The 16,905-nt window shown below is 31.4% G+C and overlaps 1 long non-coding RNA gene across 1 annotated transcript; it reads right to left on the bottom strand.

Annotated features, from left to right (window-relative positions):
• Nucleotides 1-3,185: 3,185 nt before the first annotated feature.
• Nucleotides 3,186-16,308, bottom strand: LOC117691477 (uncharacterized). The gene is made up of 6 exons (XR_010709580.1): nt 16,154-16,308; nt 14,238-14,356; nt 11,985-12,077; nt 9,949-9,970; nt 3,719-3,817; nt 3,186-3,596 (listed from the first exon to the last, which is right to left on the bottom strand). It is a non-coding gene; the product is annotated as an uncharacterized lncRNA (long non-coding RNA).
• Between the last annotated feature and the right edge of the window lie 597 nt (nt 16,309-16,905).

The following is a 16,905-nucleotide window of genomic DNA, read 5'->3' as shown; positions in this document are numbered from 1 at the left end:
CTGTCTACAAGTCACCAGGTAAACCTTTCGAGGCAATATAAAATTCTTTTGCCAGATTAATAGTACCTTGCACATAAAAAATTACATGTCAAGCATTATCACAAATAATCAAAATATCGCTTAGAGTTGACACGATCGTGTACAGAAAAAAACTGAGAGACCAACGAGTCAAAACCACTATACACCACGCGTCGTGATGCGCGGGTGAAAAACAATCCAGGCATAAATAAAAGATAGGTATTCAATTTCCAAGGTCAAATATTGAAAGCTTTTCAACTAGAAAGAATTCGCAGAATGTAACATACCAGACGCTCAAATTAAGCGACATGGGAAAACAACTAGGAAATGTAAACAATTGCCTGTATGACATATCTAGTCTGATTGTGTCCCAATGGTCATAGGCCCAATTTTTTTATTTTTCTACAAAAACACCCAGATTTATAGACAAGTTTCATAAAGTGTACTTACACTGGATATTTAACACAAAATAGCGTGATATAAGGGTGTAAGGTATATAAATCCTGCATAGGAATTCATTGTCTACACTATGTAATATTCTTGTCTACTTTAGGTAACAGAATAGTTTTAATCATTTCCATTTCAATAATCATTACTTATTTGCCATTCTTAACAAGCATGCTTGGTTTATTTTGTTCTTATATATATACGTATTTCTTTTTGAAGCCAACAAAGCTTACTGTAACTTGATGCACCAACCTGTCTATATCATACACCTTTCTTTCAGATACCCTGAAAAGCACAAGATGACATAGTTTACAACAATTTACATTCTTTAATATCCATTTACATGTGTTATACTTTACAAAATACCCGGGAAATACTTACCGTGGGATTTGAATTTTCTAATGTATTGTCAGAGGCCCTTAGTTAAGGACCAAGAGTCGAACCCCTTTGGTTTCCTTTCCTATCTCGCGAAATTTAGTCCAGTGTTTTCACCTTTCGTCACTTTATTTATTTATTAAATAAAAAAGGACATAAATTTAAGTGTATTTATGAGGAAGACATCTTTCATCGGATATTATTTTAAAAGGTGTGCAAAGTTTACCCTAGCCAAAATGTGACTCATGCACCTCCGAGGATATTTAAATATTGCAGAACTTCCAAAATATAATAAATAATAATAAAAATAATAATTTCTTTATATACATGTAGTATGTAATTCATATAAACTGTTATCTGAAATAACGATGTAGTTTACATGCCTATGCAAAATCACAATGTCACAAAATCTAAATTTGTAAACTTTATAGCTTAGGAGTCATCCAATTCTTTGAGAAAATTCTGCATACAGACCAAAACCTCTCAATTTACTACTGCAGTATTCCAAATCGGGACCATCAAATCACTAGAAAGCTGCTAATATACCCCCAAAATAACGCAATATTAACTGTTTCATAATACGATAAATAACAAGGTTGTGAAGTACGATCATAGCGAGTAAATATCACGGGGTGTCGAGGATCCTTAACTTCATATTATTTTACCTTACCGGCAATAGGTAATGAAATCGCAAATCGGGAACACGGTATCGAGAAAATGAATAAAATGAAGGTGAAAAGTATTGTGAATCATGTAACGAAAACATTCCCAATTGACACTTTAAAGGGTTCTGTAGTACATCGATACTTCAATACCACTCGTGAAATTCCTTTTTGACTTATTCCAAAAAATTCAAAATTCATTGATACATAAAAGTTTGATAATGTTTAACAGGTTTATGAGGTGTTCAAATACGGTCGGAGGTAATCAAATCCAATAAAGCCCGAGGTGCTTCAGGTAGTGATTGATTTGATCACCACATTTTACTTAAAGAATCATTCGTAATTATTTTTATTTTCAGTAATTTTGCGATATACTGTGGGCAATGACTTTGATGAGCTGTCTTGGACTACATGTATACGTATATAACAGAATCGACTTGTAGTTAAATCACAGACAAGGACACTGGATCATGTAAAATTTAATGATGACACCACATTAATATTGACAAATATGTAAGAGCTATATATTAATCAGATTGAGGCCATAATTAGAGTCTAATCCAAATGAGTTCAAATCTTAGGCGAAAAACAGCTTTCAAAGTAATCAAGTTAAATTCTAAGGCAATTCAATGCTTTGGCAAAAGCCGATGTACATGTAGGAGCTTAGAGTATGTAACTGACTAATATTCGGGCCTAACTTAGTATGACGTTTACCTGTGTTTATTTTAGCAATTTCTTTCAAAACAGACGAGTTTATATGGGTTTTTTTAATTTAATATGTTGCTTAAAACGCGAGATTTGATGGTAAATGTCCGTACCACCTGCTGAAGCCAGGTATAGATAAAATGAGGCGTCACAATGCACTTCTTGTTTATATCTGTAGTCAAAATATATTAACGTTAAATGAAGTAGATGAATAAATTAACATTCTAGTTATTGGTGTGAATAAATTATTTTTTTTAATCAAAACGTCAATTAATATCAATTTTCTATTCTATGTATCAAACTTATTTCACTTGTAAAACAAAATGGTTTTAAAATTTGTACAACATACAGGAAATAAATTTGTTATCCAGATCCAACCAAGGATGTACAAGGATTAACCCCCGTTATGTTCCATGCATCCTTCGGCATGCGGCCTCGGGGTGTATGGAATACAACCTGTTGTAAATCACCGTACACCCTTGGTTGGACCTGGATAACTAATAATGTTCACCATCGTATCAGATCGTCTCAAACATTCTTATCCAAACTTTATCATATTTCCAACTTAACCTTTTGGAGGTAATACTATACAAACATCATGGTGGTCATTGTTAGTTGTAATATTATGTTAGTTGTAATTGTTGTTACACTTTTATTAACTCTTCACCAATCAACATATTTTATGATGCATGTACACGTTTTGAAAAAAGTGTCTAGTATAAATTGTCGAATATGAGTGTACTGTGTATGAATGTACATGTATGAAAAAATATTGTTATTGAATGAATAAGGAACCATGTTATGAGTATTATGAGGTGATAATCTCGATTGGGGCGTGGTCATATCTAATAAAACCCACGGTCTGAATTGTAGAATAAACCACGCTCCGACCAAAATTATCATCTCTTATTATTTTAAGACAGATTTCTTATAATTATATAATTCGAGCAGCTGTACGATAAATTATAAGAATGTAGAAAAAGTTTATAAGCCATTTTTATTTTTGTTACTTGTAATTATGCAAACCCCGTTTGTTCCCCTACTGTACGCCGTTTGAATATATTGGACTGTACATTAAAGAATCAATTTGTAGTGTTATCACAGAAAAAGACATTGAAAAATGTAAACATTAATAGTTGGTTAGAAAAAAAAACCTTATTAAATTTTTGAATTGTTTTCTAAAATTGATTTTTTGTAATATTATTGTTCATCGGTCTGCTTTGTTTCAATAATAAAATTATGCTAATATTTAAAAACATGATAACAAATATAAATATTATAATAGACATTGTAATACAATGGTTGATGTGACTCTTCATTCTTTATGCTTCTTTTCAAAGGAAATTGATTCAAAGCTATACGTAATGCGATAGGTTTCCTGCATTGCAACTGAAAATCAAAATCGTGAATCGATGATGTAGTCTTTAAATACGCTGGCTTTTTAAAAATACAACATGAAACAATCATTAATTACATTGGAAATATTACTGTATGTAAATGGATATACTTACGACTGCATCTCAGTATGTTTGTTTCAAATATTGTGGCTACATTCGGGTATTGTCATATCTGTGACCTGATAATCGATGTAAGATAAGGGTCCTCTCCCTCTAAAAAAATTAAACAACAAACAAGTTAGATGTATATTATAAAACATTGTGTAGTGACAAAATAAAAAGACTAAAGATTGATATATCAGGAATAAAAGCGACATGATTGTATTTATGTTAAAAAAGAAATAAATTATAAATTAATAGTCATAATCATAAAATTCGTTTATAATACCGTATATCAGGTTTTTTCCGCGTGTATCCAATTTCCGCTTTGTTCGCCACGATTTCCGAATCGCGGAAAATATATCAGCGTAAATTTGATTCAAAGTGTTGTTCTTATTATATAATTGAAGTAAACAGGTATGTAAAAGTACATTGAACTGTGTTCAGTAAGTTTAGAGTAGAAATTGCGGGATCGGAAGCGCAGGATAATAGGTATGTAAGACTCATAGTTAATTTAATAATCCATTGACAAGCTAATTAAAACGGTCGCTTTTCTTGCTTAAACCGATGTCTAATTATACCTGAGCTACTGGTATATGTAACGGTACATGATCTATTTATCTATGACTGTTTGCGTCTCTGAAAATTATTATCGGTAATTATTTAACATTAAGGAAATCGTGTAAATGGTTTGTCCGATATTTTTATTATAAAGAGCGGCAATTAAGATACGTTTACCCTCTTACTTCACAGGGTTAAACAATCTTGAATTATATTTTCACTATGAATTTGAAATAGTGAAAATTTCATTCGCGTAAATTTTATATATCGTTCCAGGTTCTGAATCGCGGAAAAAACATGACGCGGAAAAAACCTGATATACGGTATATTAAAATTTAAAACAGAATATTGCTTCTTAAATATGATAAATGTAAAATATCAATATGTAATTGACAAAAGGCGTATTAACTGAATTTGTGATTGTGAAATGTGTACAACATGCAATGAGTGAATGAAGTGTATATTACACATGTGTTGATGTATTCTTTTTTTTTTAATGACAATCAAAATAGTTAAGAATAAATAAAATAATAAATCCAGTTAGTTGCTAACATTTGTTTTGGCAAAGATTGCACCAGTCATTTTAGCAATAATTCTTAGATGTTAAAACTGATTGACATTGAAATATCATAGCATACAAGTTATTTCCTTTGTCACGGTGTACCCGCCATAGTGAATACCTACTCACCAAAATGTCAAAAAAGTCTTCTGTAAAAGACAACCCCAATAAGAGAGCCAGGAATGACAGCTCTGTACACACTGGTGACTTGAGTAAATTTAATGAACTCTTAGATTCAATCTCAAATGACGAATCAGCGCTGCACCAAGCAATTTCGCTCATTCTTAACAAAGATGTATACAAAAACGCATTGACACAAGTTCTTGTCCCAGAGGTTACATCCCTTCGCACAGAGGTTAATGACCTGAAATTAAGGATCGATGACATGGAGCAATATACACGTCGAAACTGTCTAAAATTTACGGGTATTCCAGAAAATCCAAAAGATAATACAGACCAGCTGGTCTTAAATGTCGTGAATAACCTAGTTCTAAAAGAAGATGAAGAAAAGATCACTATCAAAGACATATCCAGATCACATCGAGTAGGCAAATTTAACTCCCACTCCCATAGCAGACCGAGAGACATAATTGTAAAGTTTGTGAGCTATAGGGATCGGGCCCGTATTTATGGAAATAAAAGAAACCTTAAGGCCTACAACAACAATCCAACCAAAAAGACAGACCCCATTTATATCAATGAGGCCCTTACACGGACCAGATCAGAGCTCTTTCGTAAAACAAGAGAACTTGTAAAACTACGGAAAATAAACAGCTCCTGGACCTATGACGGTCGTATATTCTGTAAACTAAATGGTGTCAGTGGAAAAAGGTTACAATATCCTCGCGTCAACTCCAATAACCAACAACAAGTAAATTAACTGTCCGTGAATCCAGCCACCGAATGTTGTTTATAAACATTTCCACGTGCGTGACTCGTCGCTCTCACAAGGACGCTTTATTTTTGTGTACACAATAATCAACGTCTACAAAACGTTTAACTTTCACTTTGCACTCCAGTTCTATATATATATATTATCGGAACCCCAACCTATGCAGTCGATGTTCAAATGTATGTATGTATTCTCACACGCACTCTTCTTTTTTTTTTTCTATTTTCTTTTTTGCAATGCATGTTAACTAGAGGTCATTTTCCCACTTTGACCAAGCATGCATATAGATGTAAATACCCACGTTGTTTGGGAAAGTCTCAAAGTATCTTTCATACCAACCTTATATTTCTGAAAGATACTTTTTATTGTGATACAATTTGTTGTTTCAAGTTCATGTATATATTACCCAGTTTTTCTTTGTGTTTATTTTATGTTCTTTTTATGTTGATATATACAAATTATTGCCATACATGTGATTTTCTAATCGTCAATACCCAGACCAAGTGGCGGCCTACCATATGCATTATGACTTGCTCACTTAATGTTTTAGACAATGGGTAACTCAATAGAACAATATCGAGCCGCCATAGGGTCTTTCTATATGAGATACCACAACATCTTTAAGAAATCTTACTTTACCATTTTCAAACTTGCTTATTTACTATATGCAGTCCAATCATTGTTATTCAAAACTAAACAATTATTCAAATTTCTTTCAAATTGGTACATTACTTTCAATTTTTGTGCACAAATTTTTATATTTTGTGTTCTCTTGTTATCTGGAGATATTGAAACTAATCCAGGTCCCTCTGCTGAAAACTCTCTTGATATTATGCATATCAATATAAGAAGCATAAGAAATAAGATAGACTCCTTATTGTATTTAGTTCAAGATTTTGATGTATTATGTTTTACTGAGACCCATTTGGATGTAAATATTAGCAATGAGAGTCTAAATATAGAGGGATACAAAACTAGCTTTAGGAAGGATCGCAACTCCTATGGGGGAGGTGTAATGATATATATTTCTGACTCTATAGTTGCCTCTCGGAGGTATGATTTAGAACCCAACGGTACAGAAATCTTATGGATTGAAATACCACATGCTATTGAGAATCTTCTTTTATGCTGTGCATACCGCCCACCAAATTCTAGTAGTACTTTTTGGCAAAAATTTTCATGGTCGATTGAAAGAGCTAATGATATCTCTTCTAACATCATAGTTCTAGGTGATCTGAATGTCAATTTTCTCAACCTTATTTCCACACATGAGATCCACACAATTATGAACTCGAACAACTTAACAAATACAATACATACACCTACAAGGATCACTGAGCATACATGCACTTTAATAGATCCTATTCTTGTAAGCAAAAACATCAAAATCCACGATTCAGGTACTATTAGTCATACACTCAGTTACCACAAAGCAACTTACATTTACATACAACAAAATCCAAATGTAAATATTTCATACAAAAGAAAAATTTGGGACTACAAAAATGCAAACCTTATACTACTTAACAATCTTATTAAAGAATGTGACTGGAGCAATATCATTAATAATACAGATAACATAAATACTGCTGCAAACAATTTTACACATCAATATATGTCTATCATACACAAATGTTTACCAGAAAAAACTGTTACTATTAGGCCAAATGATAAACCCTGGATGGATTCACTTTTACGCAAAACTATACGTATCAGAAATAGGTTGAGAAAAAAAGCTCAGAAATTCTGCAAAGATTCAGATTGGTATTTGTTTCGGAAATTTAGAAATAAGGTCAACAACATGAAAAAATATGCCATTTCAAATTATTATGATAATATTGATTCCTATTTGAGTGATGCAAGTAAAAACAATCAAAAGCTCTATTGGAAGTTAATGAAAGATGTTTTTCACACCAAATCTACAACTGAAATACCACCTCTGCATTACACAGACAATAATGGCACTGATACGTTTGCATTCTCAGATAACGATAAGATTGAACTTTTAAATACATACTTTAGTTTAATTTCTAATTTAGATAATAACAATAAGGACTTACCTATTTTGCAACACAAGTGTACAGACAATTTTTCAAACCTTGTCATCCAAGAACACGAAGTTTTTGACATTTTGTCAGTAATACCTGTTAATAAAGCAGTAGGCCCAGACAGTATAAGTCACAAAATGCTCAAATCCTGCAAAGAAACTATTTCAAAACCTTTGTGTCTTCTATTCAATAAATCACTAACATCTAAGACTTTTCCTGACTGGTGGAAATTGGCACATGTAATTCCTTTATTTAAGAAAGATGATCCATCTATCACATCAAACTACAGACCTGTGTCATTGCTGAGTTGTATTAGTAAAATTTTTGAGAGAATTTTGTTTAAACATCTATACAATTTTTTACACGCCAACAACTTATTTTATAAATACCAGGCTGGTTTTTTGCCTGGACATTCAACTGTTTACCAACTTTTAGAAACATATCATTCTATTGTGAAAAGTATTGATGATGGTAATTACAGCTGTATGATCTTTTTTGATCTTTCAAAAGCTTTCGATAGGGTCTGGCATAAGGGTCTAATTCATAAACTTAAATCGTATGGAGTCTCTGGGCCAATTCTTGAATGGTTTATTAGCTATTTAAGTAATAGAACACAGAAGGTTATGTATAGAAACAAACTCTCTTCCAGCCAATTCATAAATACAGGTGTTCCCCAGGGCTCTGTTCTTGGCCCATTATTGTTTTTACTCTATGTAAATGATGTGGCTGAAAACATGAGATCAATATGTAGACTTTATGCTGATGATAGTTCATTACAACAGTGTTCAAACAATATTTCTGTCATAAAAGATAATCTTAATTATGATCTTCATGTACTGAAGGAATGGTCAAAGCAATGGCTTCTAGAATTTAATCCACAAAAAACAAAACTTGTATTCTTTAGTTTTAAAAATGTTGAAAAATTTCCTAATTTGTTGTTTGATGATTGTACCTTGGAATATGTTTCACAACACAAGCATCTAGGAGTATTGTTATCTTCAAATTTTAGTTGGTCTAATCACATAGACATCATTGTTAAAAAAGCTTACAAAAAACTTGGTCTACTTAAAAAACTTAAATTTACTGTATCTAGAGATATTTTAGCACAAATGTATGTATCATTTATAAGACCACAACTAGAGTATGCTGTTGAAGTTTGGTCTGGATGTACCCAATTTGATATGGATAAGCTTGAAAAGGTTCAACTTTATGCAGCAAGAATAGTTTCAGGTCTTTCAGTCATAGCCTCAAGAAATTCTCTATATTTGGAAACAGGATGGGAACCATTAATAACGAGACGAGACCGCCTTAAATTATCTACTATGTTAAAAATTCATAACAATCTTGTTCCTTCTTATCTAAAAGACATAACTCCTGAAATTAGAAATGTCACTTCCAACTATAATACTAGAAACTCCTCAAACTATTCTTTGCCTAGATGTAGATTAGAAGCTTTTAATAAGTCATTTTTTCCTGACACTATTCGTAAGTGGAATAGTCTGAATAATAATACCAAGGAAGCTACTTCGTTAAATATTTTTAAGAAATCATTACAGAGCAATTATACAAAACCTCCTAAGTATTTTTCTTTTGGTAAAAGATTCTTGAATATCATTCATACGAAATTAAGGCATAATTGTGTTCTCAATTGTGATCTTTATCGGTGTAACATAATAGCCAACCCAATGTGTTCATGTGGAAGTTTAGAAGATGCACATCACTTGTTCTTCGTTTGTAAAAAATATTCATCATTAAGACAATCATTTATGTATAATCTTTTATCAGTTAACTTTTTGAATATAATTGATGTACATTTGTTACTTTGGGGTGACAACACTTTATCTTATGATGAAAACATAAAAATATTTAAAGAAGTTCATACATTTATACAAAAGTGTGGTAGATTTATCTAAGTTTTTGAATTATTTGCATAACTTTCTTATCCATCCTAATTCTAATTCTAGATTTAAAACTAATGATTTATTTGTATTTCATTACATGTTCTATAACTGTTATCAATGTTAACTGGCATTGTATGGCACTGTAATATATTATGTACAAGGAGAGGACATTCTAAGTTTTTGGAACTTGTGTCCAATCCTTTTGGCATTAGTCAATAAAATATGTTCAACACAACACAAGTTATTGTATATAGTAATCATAAATCAAAAAGTAATGATCATACCACACCCTCTACAAGTCTTCGTCTAAAAAAATACAAACGATTCAGAGGATTTATTCATCAGTTTATGACATATATTATATACATGTACATTGTAAAAAAACACATTTTCTTAAGAACCTACGCATAATATTTCTACGGAATGCATAAATTACATTAGTTAGATTTTAGTTAAAAATAAAACCGCCTCAATCGGAATAAAGTGTAAAATATTTATATACCTATGGTAGTTTTAAGCACAAAAAGGGACCATCTGTACAATTTCGATTGTTTGGTTATTAATCGATTTGTCGTCATATCGAAGTTGAAAAATGACTAATTTTTGTTAATTTTATTGTTTGTTTGTTTGTTTGTTTTTTTGCAATTCAAAGAAGTCTCTCAAAATCGGTCAAAAGTTGAATGTTCTTTTTTATAAAGTATGCTGTAGCATTTTAAAATATTCACAGATATTCACATTGTCCTGATTAAACATATGGATCGATAAATAAGTTGAGTTCTTCAAATTGATTAAAAATACGTGGACTAAGAAAATGATAAAAAATAATCTTTAAGGCATAGCAGTTCTATAACAAATGACAATAAATTCAGAAACTAGGTCACATGTATTTTGGTATATTGTTTCAAAAACAACAGAACAGTTAACTTCATCAATTTACCACTACAAGGCGTTTCAAACACACATAACTAACAAGTTAAGAAGACTTCGTGCTTGAAAAACACGTAATTTTGTAATAATAGAGACCATTCATTACTCGTTTTGGGCGAACATGTACATATGACGTCATCAAATTATGCGTACTATGCACACATGACCCGATATTTTTTACGTGTTTCTCGTTTTGACCTTGAGAGAAAGCCCAACACGTACGTAGTAAAATTGTAACTATGTTTATTGAAAGATTAACAACACCTATCAAATCCCTTGAATTTTTAGGAACAAATTTTATCAAAATACTTTGTCTTGTAACTTAATTTATATTCAGTGAACGAATTGTGAAAAATACATGTATATCTAGCCACTGAAAGTTGTGCTTACATGTTGTAAACAACATGTTGATCCACGACATATGTTTATTCTTTTATTTGTTTTAAAAAGTAAAAACAGTTTTATCATGTTGAAAAGAAATACCCTTATTAAGCAAAAACACTACGGTGTCAATAATAATATTTTTCGAAATCCAGACTTACCTTCTACTTACCAACACCACCCTCGCATATCCTAATGAGAGAATTACATTACAGTATTTTCATGTATACCTATTATAATAATTTTTGTTTCGGTTCAGAACAGTTCAAACGGTACTGACAGTCTCTATTACGGTAGGGATACAGCATGTCAACGATAAGGAAGTAAACGTTAAATTTTCAATGAAAGTTGACATAGATTTATGAAAAGAACTAGCAGCTTTTAACCCATTTTTCGGTGCTGGATGCAACAATTGGGCCGAAATTGCAGATAATTTAACGATAAGTCACAAGGGAATTTTCCTGGACGGAAGACGTTGTAGGGAGAGGACCAGATCTAGAGGACAACTGCTGTTCTTTTTTCAAGGCAGATGACAGTAAAAAATTGTACAGGTGCATAAAAAAAACAATATTTTACCACAATATTTTACCGGGTACATGCATATAACAAGTGAACCTTAATCGAGCAATTTTATTCATTGTGCTTGACAATATATTTTTGTTCAGTTTCAAAACATCTTCTGCTTTTACAATCTTATGCATCTAACTATTTTTTTTTTTATATTTTATATTTTTATTTTTTTAAATATGGAACTGAAGAGGAATATGGCGAAACGCTGAATTGAATTTCCTAAAAAATGCAGCATAATGCCGTTTACCCTCAAAGGTAAATTTTGTTGATTATACTATTCTAATATTTTCTACTAAGTTTTTTTTTATCAAAATCTTCTGCAATTTATTACAATTCATCACGGACAAAAACGCTGAAAATGTTTACATTGATTTGCAACGAATAGATAATGAAATTGAAAAACAAAACAAAACAAAATAAACACTAATTTGTGTTTACTCACCTGTATTTTATACATATTGCGATTCCCACCAAAATGCCAATACATAGCAACACTACCGGGATGTATTTCAAGTAACCATCTCCACCTATGTGGCTTAATATTCGGAAAAAATTATAAACTTCTAGTTTAACAAATATCATACAACATCTATAATTTAGAACTAAGAATACAGTAAGCAGTATGTTCTGAAGACACCCTCGCAACACGTATGGGTGACTCGTTGTTGTTGTTGTTTTTTAAGTAAATATAAGAGCACTACACAGGAACTCTGTGGTGCATTTTCGAAGAAATGTCTTTTAATGGTCCATTGTTTTTATAAACCTTGCCGAAACTGTATATCAACCTGCTCATGTTAACCTATAACAGAGGAGATAACTGAAATCAGTTTGCTGCCTCTCAAAACCTTTCAAATTTATTAACTCAGATTATTTTTTCTGATCGCAATCTCCCTTTAATGGATGGTCAAATCCATCCTTGTCGTGTGACAGAACTTGTTTACTGTTCAATGCGACGCAGGCGCAAAGCGTAATAATCCGCTTGTCGTTACATTTGAATTCAGTACAAGTATACGTCGCTTCTTTAAAGAACTAGTCTAACGGCTACGTTTTAAAAAATAGCATAAAAGTAGTGAAGCTAATTTGTATCTATACGAGTGTAACATAAATTGGGACTCTTAAGGAGGTTGACACCTGATATAATAGTAATGTCAATTATCCGAAAACGATATGGATATGAAGATGGGGACCTAAAACGTTCATTTATTTTATTTATTACCCATGTCACATGCCATTTTTTTTCAGTATAGAGCCCCAAACAGAAATGATAATTTTCCTGAAATTTGCGCTAAAATGTGACATGGAAATTGATAATTAAAAGAAATCAAACAAATATATATAGTTTGAACTATTACATGTATTTGATTATGATTTTAATACAGTATGAAGTTGAACATATTTAGTTACTATAAAAATAAAATATCAGTAAAAGTTTAAAAAGTCTTGCTTTACTGGTTGCTTCACAGGCCAGTACATGACGAACCCACCAAAACATGTTATTAAATGGAGTAATTAAATTATAATGCAAATAATAACAATAATAGTAATGTCATCTTTCCAAACTTTTGCATACAAAAAGACATACGATTACTGTTTCATTTCAAAGCAAATCAAGTAGGGGTCACATCTCGAAAATTTGGAATATGGCATGAAATAAGCTAATTTTTGACTAAAATTGGAGTTAATTTCTTCTTAGCTTCTATAAAATATAAGCTAAATATGCCAAAATATATCGATAGAAATAGTAAAATATTGTTTAAATATGTTTTTTAAAACATTATGAATAAATCGTAATACACAAACTATCTGGAATTTCGGTATGCGCTGAAAATTAAGAAGCTAAAGTAATAGTACTCTAAACCTAGTGAGTTATGAAAATTGTTCATTTCCTTCTTGAAAACCTTCTGCCAAAAGTATAGTCCCGTTCTAATCTCTGTAAAAATGTAATTTTTAAAAACCTATTTTATTCAATAAAGTTTATTGGCATTGTAAGATATAAATATCCTACTAGAATTAATATTTGATGCAGATTTTTCAGACTATAGGTGACCCAAAATGGCTACCCAAAACCCAAGAAATAATGTCGAATAAATTCTTCAAGGTTACATTAAACTACCTCTGTTAGAGGTAGTTTGATCATATATCTTCTCTTTAGAAATATCCTAACGAAAAGCATTCTTTCCAAATCATTAAAAGAACAGAAAAATTGTAATACTTTCAATTAGAACGAATGGTTTGCAAGTAATTACAATATTTCGCCCATACTTCTATGCGTAACCATATACGTACGTTATTTGTATATATATATATATTTAAGAGTTAGTACATTACCTTGATCTTACTATACAAATAAAAAAAAAATCCTCAAATGATATTCCAAAATCATTTAAGGTGACCTGCTTTCTATAATCTTCTTATGGTTATAAAATTTATATATTGGAAGATAAATGTAGCTTATCTGAATATCAGGAGTCCTTAAAATCAATGTTGAGATTATACGCGTTTTCAGACAGACGGGTGCCGATTAAGGAATGATAAAATACCTTATGTATGCTTACAGATAGGCTGAAGTAAGTAGTTTCAAAAAATAGCATCATTTTCATACATTTAAGAAATTTAAAACAATATATAACGCTATTAATGAATATTCGTATACATGCTGCTAAGAGAGGTGATTATCATTAAATTTCATACATACCTTTGTAAGACTGAACTAGTGTTTGACATCATTAAAACGATAACTTCCTGTAATTATTTTGTTTTCGTGATCTTTTTTCCTTTTGAATGGAATTTGGTATACTTTCAAACAGAATCAACCTGTCCGATATATGTAAGTTATATGCATTAGAATGATCAAAATGAAAGTAAAATATATGATAAGATTGTCAAGTGACAGAAACACTAATATTTAAAATTATCACAAAGAAATAATGTACAGAGAAGTGATTTTCAAATAATACAAATAAAAATATTTGATGTATTACATTTTTCTTCTTTTCCCCCCATTGAATAGTTTTAATATTTATAAAATTATATCGGTTTTTATAGCACATTGGTATAATTAGCAATAAACTGCAGTTGGGAATTGTTTAAATAGTGCAATGTCAGCATTTTGGGCGGTGCGGTTAATATTTCGAAACAAATGTAAAATCGTTTTAAAGTAAATAACACTTTTAAAAATCGCTCACAAATGCATTATGTAAGTAAAGAGTCAAGCAATAAAAAATTCATTTAAACAAGAAAGATGACATCAACAGAAAAAAAATAAAACCACCAAATGGAAGAAACAAACAAAATGCTTATTGGCAAATTTCAAGAAAAGAGACTTTATACAAAAAGAAATACTGGGTATTTCTTGAATCGGCAGATCGTTTGTTTTCAAACAAAAGAAGAAATGCATCGTCAATATGAATGCGGTATACATGTCAAGTTTTCGAGACACTGTCGTGAATATAACTTAAATGTCATCAAAACTATATGAAGAGTCTAACAATGACATGATTACTTAACATTGCCGCACGTCGCCCAATCTGACAATTATTGTTTTTACCAATTAAACATGTGCTTAAGAAAGAAATTAATTACATTTTTGGTTTGATTATTTTCTTTATTTTTTTTTTCACGCTGTTTTATTTCAGTACATTTCAACCTAAAATTAATAATATTTCTCATTTAATGAGAACATTTTTTATGTTCCGTGCAGCCGTCGTACATGTAGAAAAGCCGTCGGTACAATTGACTCGTGGGGCAAACATAGGTTAATTACACGATAACCGTATTAGTAAGACACAAGTAAGGCTCCTACCGGCGTTCCATGTTGCAACCCGTTTTTAAACGCAATTGCAGGTGACACTTACGACTGACACGTCAAACGTCAGTTTGTCATACGTTGCACTCTTAATCACTTAAACAAGATTTTGAACGCTACGATCAGTCACGGCAGTCCCGACTGACAAAGCTCGTAGCACACGCACTATCACCGGACATTTACGGCCAGTTGTGACTGAGGCTTAAGCTTGCTAGCAGCATGCAGACCCCGCTCTCACACCGACCTCTTATATATATACTAAGTACATGTAGGCTTGCAACATCAGGTGATAATCTGATAATGATTAATTATTAATATCACATGTACAAACTAAACGTTGGTCGAACAGTAAAAAATAATAAGAAATTCATATTCAATACTTATAAAAGTGTTTGAATTTAATGATATTATTATATAGATCATCACAATGAAAACGTTGAGGTCGGGTATCCAACATTCCTAAACAGCGTCAAAAACGGTCTGTGTGACTTTAAAGAAAGAAAATTCACCGTCTGGATTGTTATCTTTCAATTTTATCCAAACCTTTACTTGTACATTATCTTTTTGTTAACCCTAAGCGAACTTATGATGTGGTATTACCCGTATCTAGTCTGCTTAACTGTCAGTCACCTCTTCAAGAAATACTTAGTACTAAGAAAAAATCCAAGTTGACAAAATTTTCATTTTTTGGTATTAATAATGAAAATAATTAAACAAACGCCGAACGAGCAAATGACATTTATAGAAGAAACATGATATTAGGTAGTAATACATGGACAAAAATGTTATACATATACGTATGTTACCTTAAAACTAGACTCCGCTCTGTCCGATTGTTAGTATTTCATCTGAAGCGGCTGACGGTTCGATACTGTTTTTGTTTCTATACAGGCCGATGTTGAATTCATAGAGTTAAATTTCGTACAAAACTTGAAGCATAGAAATTCGATCTGGTATGTGCGATCCTTGGTATTCAAACAATTGTCTATAAATTTAACTACATTGTTTTTGTTTTGTTTTACCTACATGTAGAGTTGATATATGCTCAATATTTTTTTCATTATTGTTTTCTTTGATAATGACCAAAACCTGATATGATGACCTTTTTGTACAGCAAAGTTGGTGTAGCCCGTAGTTCTAACTAGGAAAAATAATGGATGAAAATTACAGATATTCATAGTACGTATCACTTGTTATGTAACATGCATTTGAATCAAGTGAAAATAGGTCAGGATTTATTTCACCTGCAACTAGTTTAAACTTATATAAGTCTAAAACGCAAAGATATGCGATTGCTCACATGTAAAATGAGTAAGAGCATTTCGAGCACTTTGCATCTACGTTTATATGGGCACAATATAACTTCAACACATAGGTAACTGTCTTCATCAAATTCCTACATATTATTAAACACAGATATGCCCTTTAACCCATACTTCCAAAAAGTCACATGTCATCAATAGAATTACCGATACACAGTATTATTGACGCCAATAGCTTTAATTTATTTAGGTTTATAAAATGTGTGTGCCGAGGTAAGGATACAGAACCTTTACAC

The sequence above is a fragment of the Magallana gigas genome, chromosome 9 (assembly GCF_963853765.1).
Source record: "Magallana gigas chromosome 9, xbMagGiga1.1, whole genome shotgun sequence".
Classification (NCBI taxonomy): domain Eukaryota; kingdom Metazoa; phylum Mollusca; class Bivalvia; order Ostreida; family Ostreidae; genus Magallana; species Magallana gigas.
This window is presented reverse-complemented; position numbering and strand designations above follow the sequence as displayed.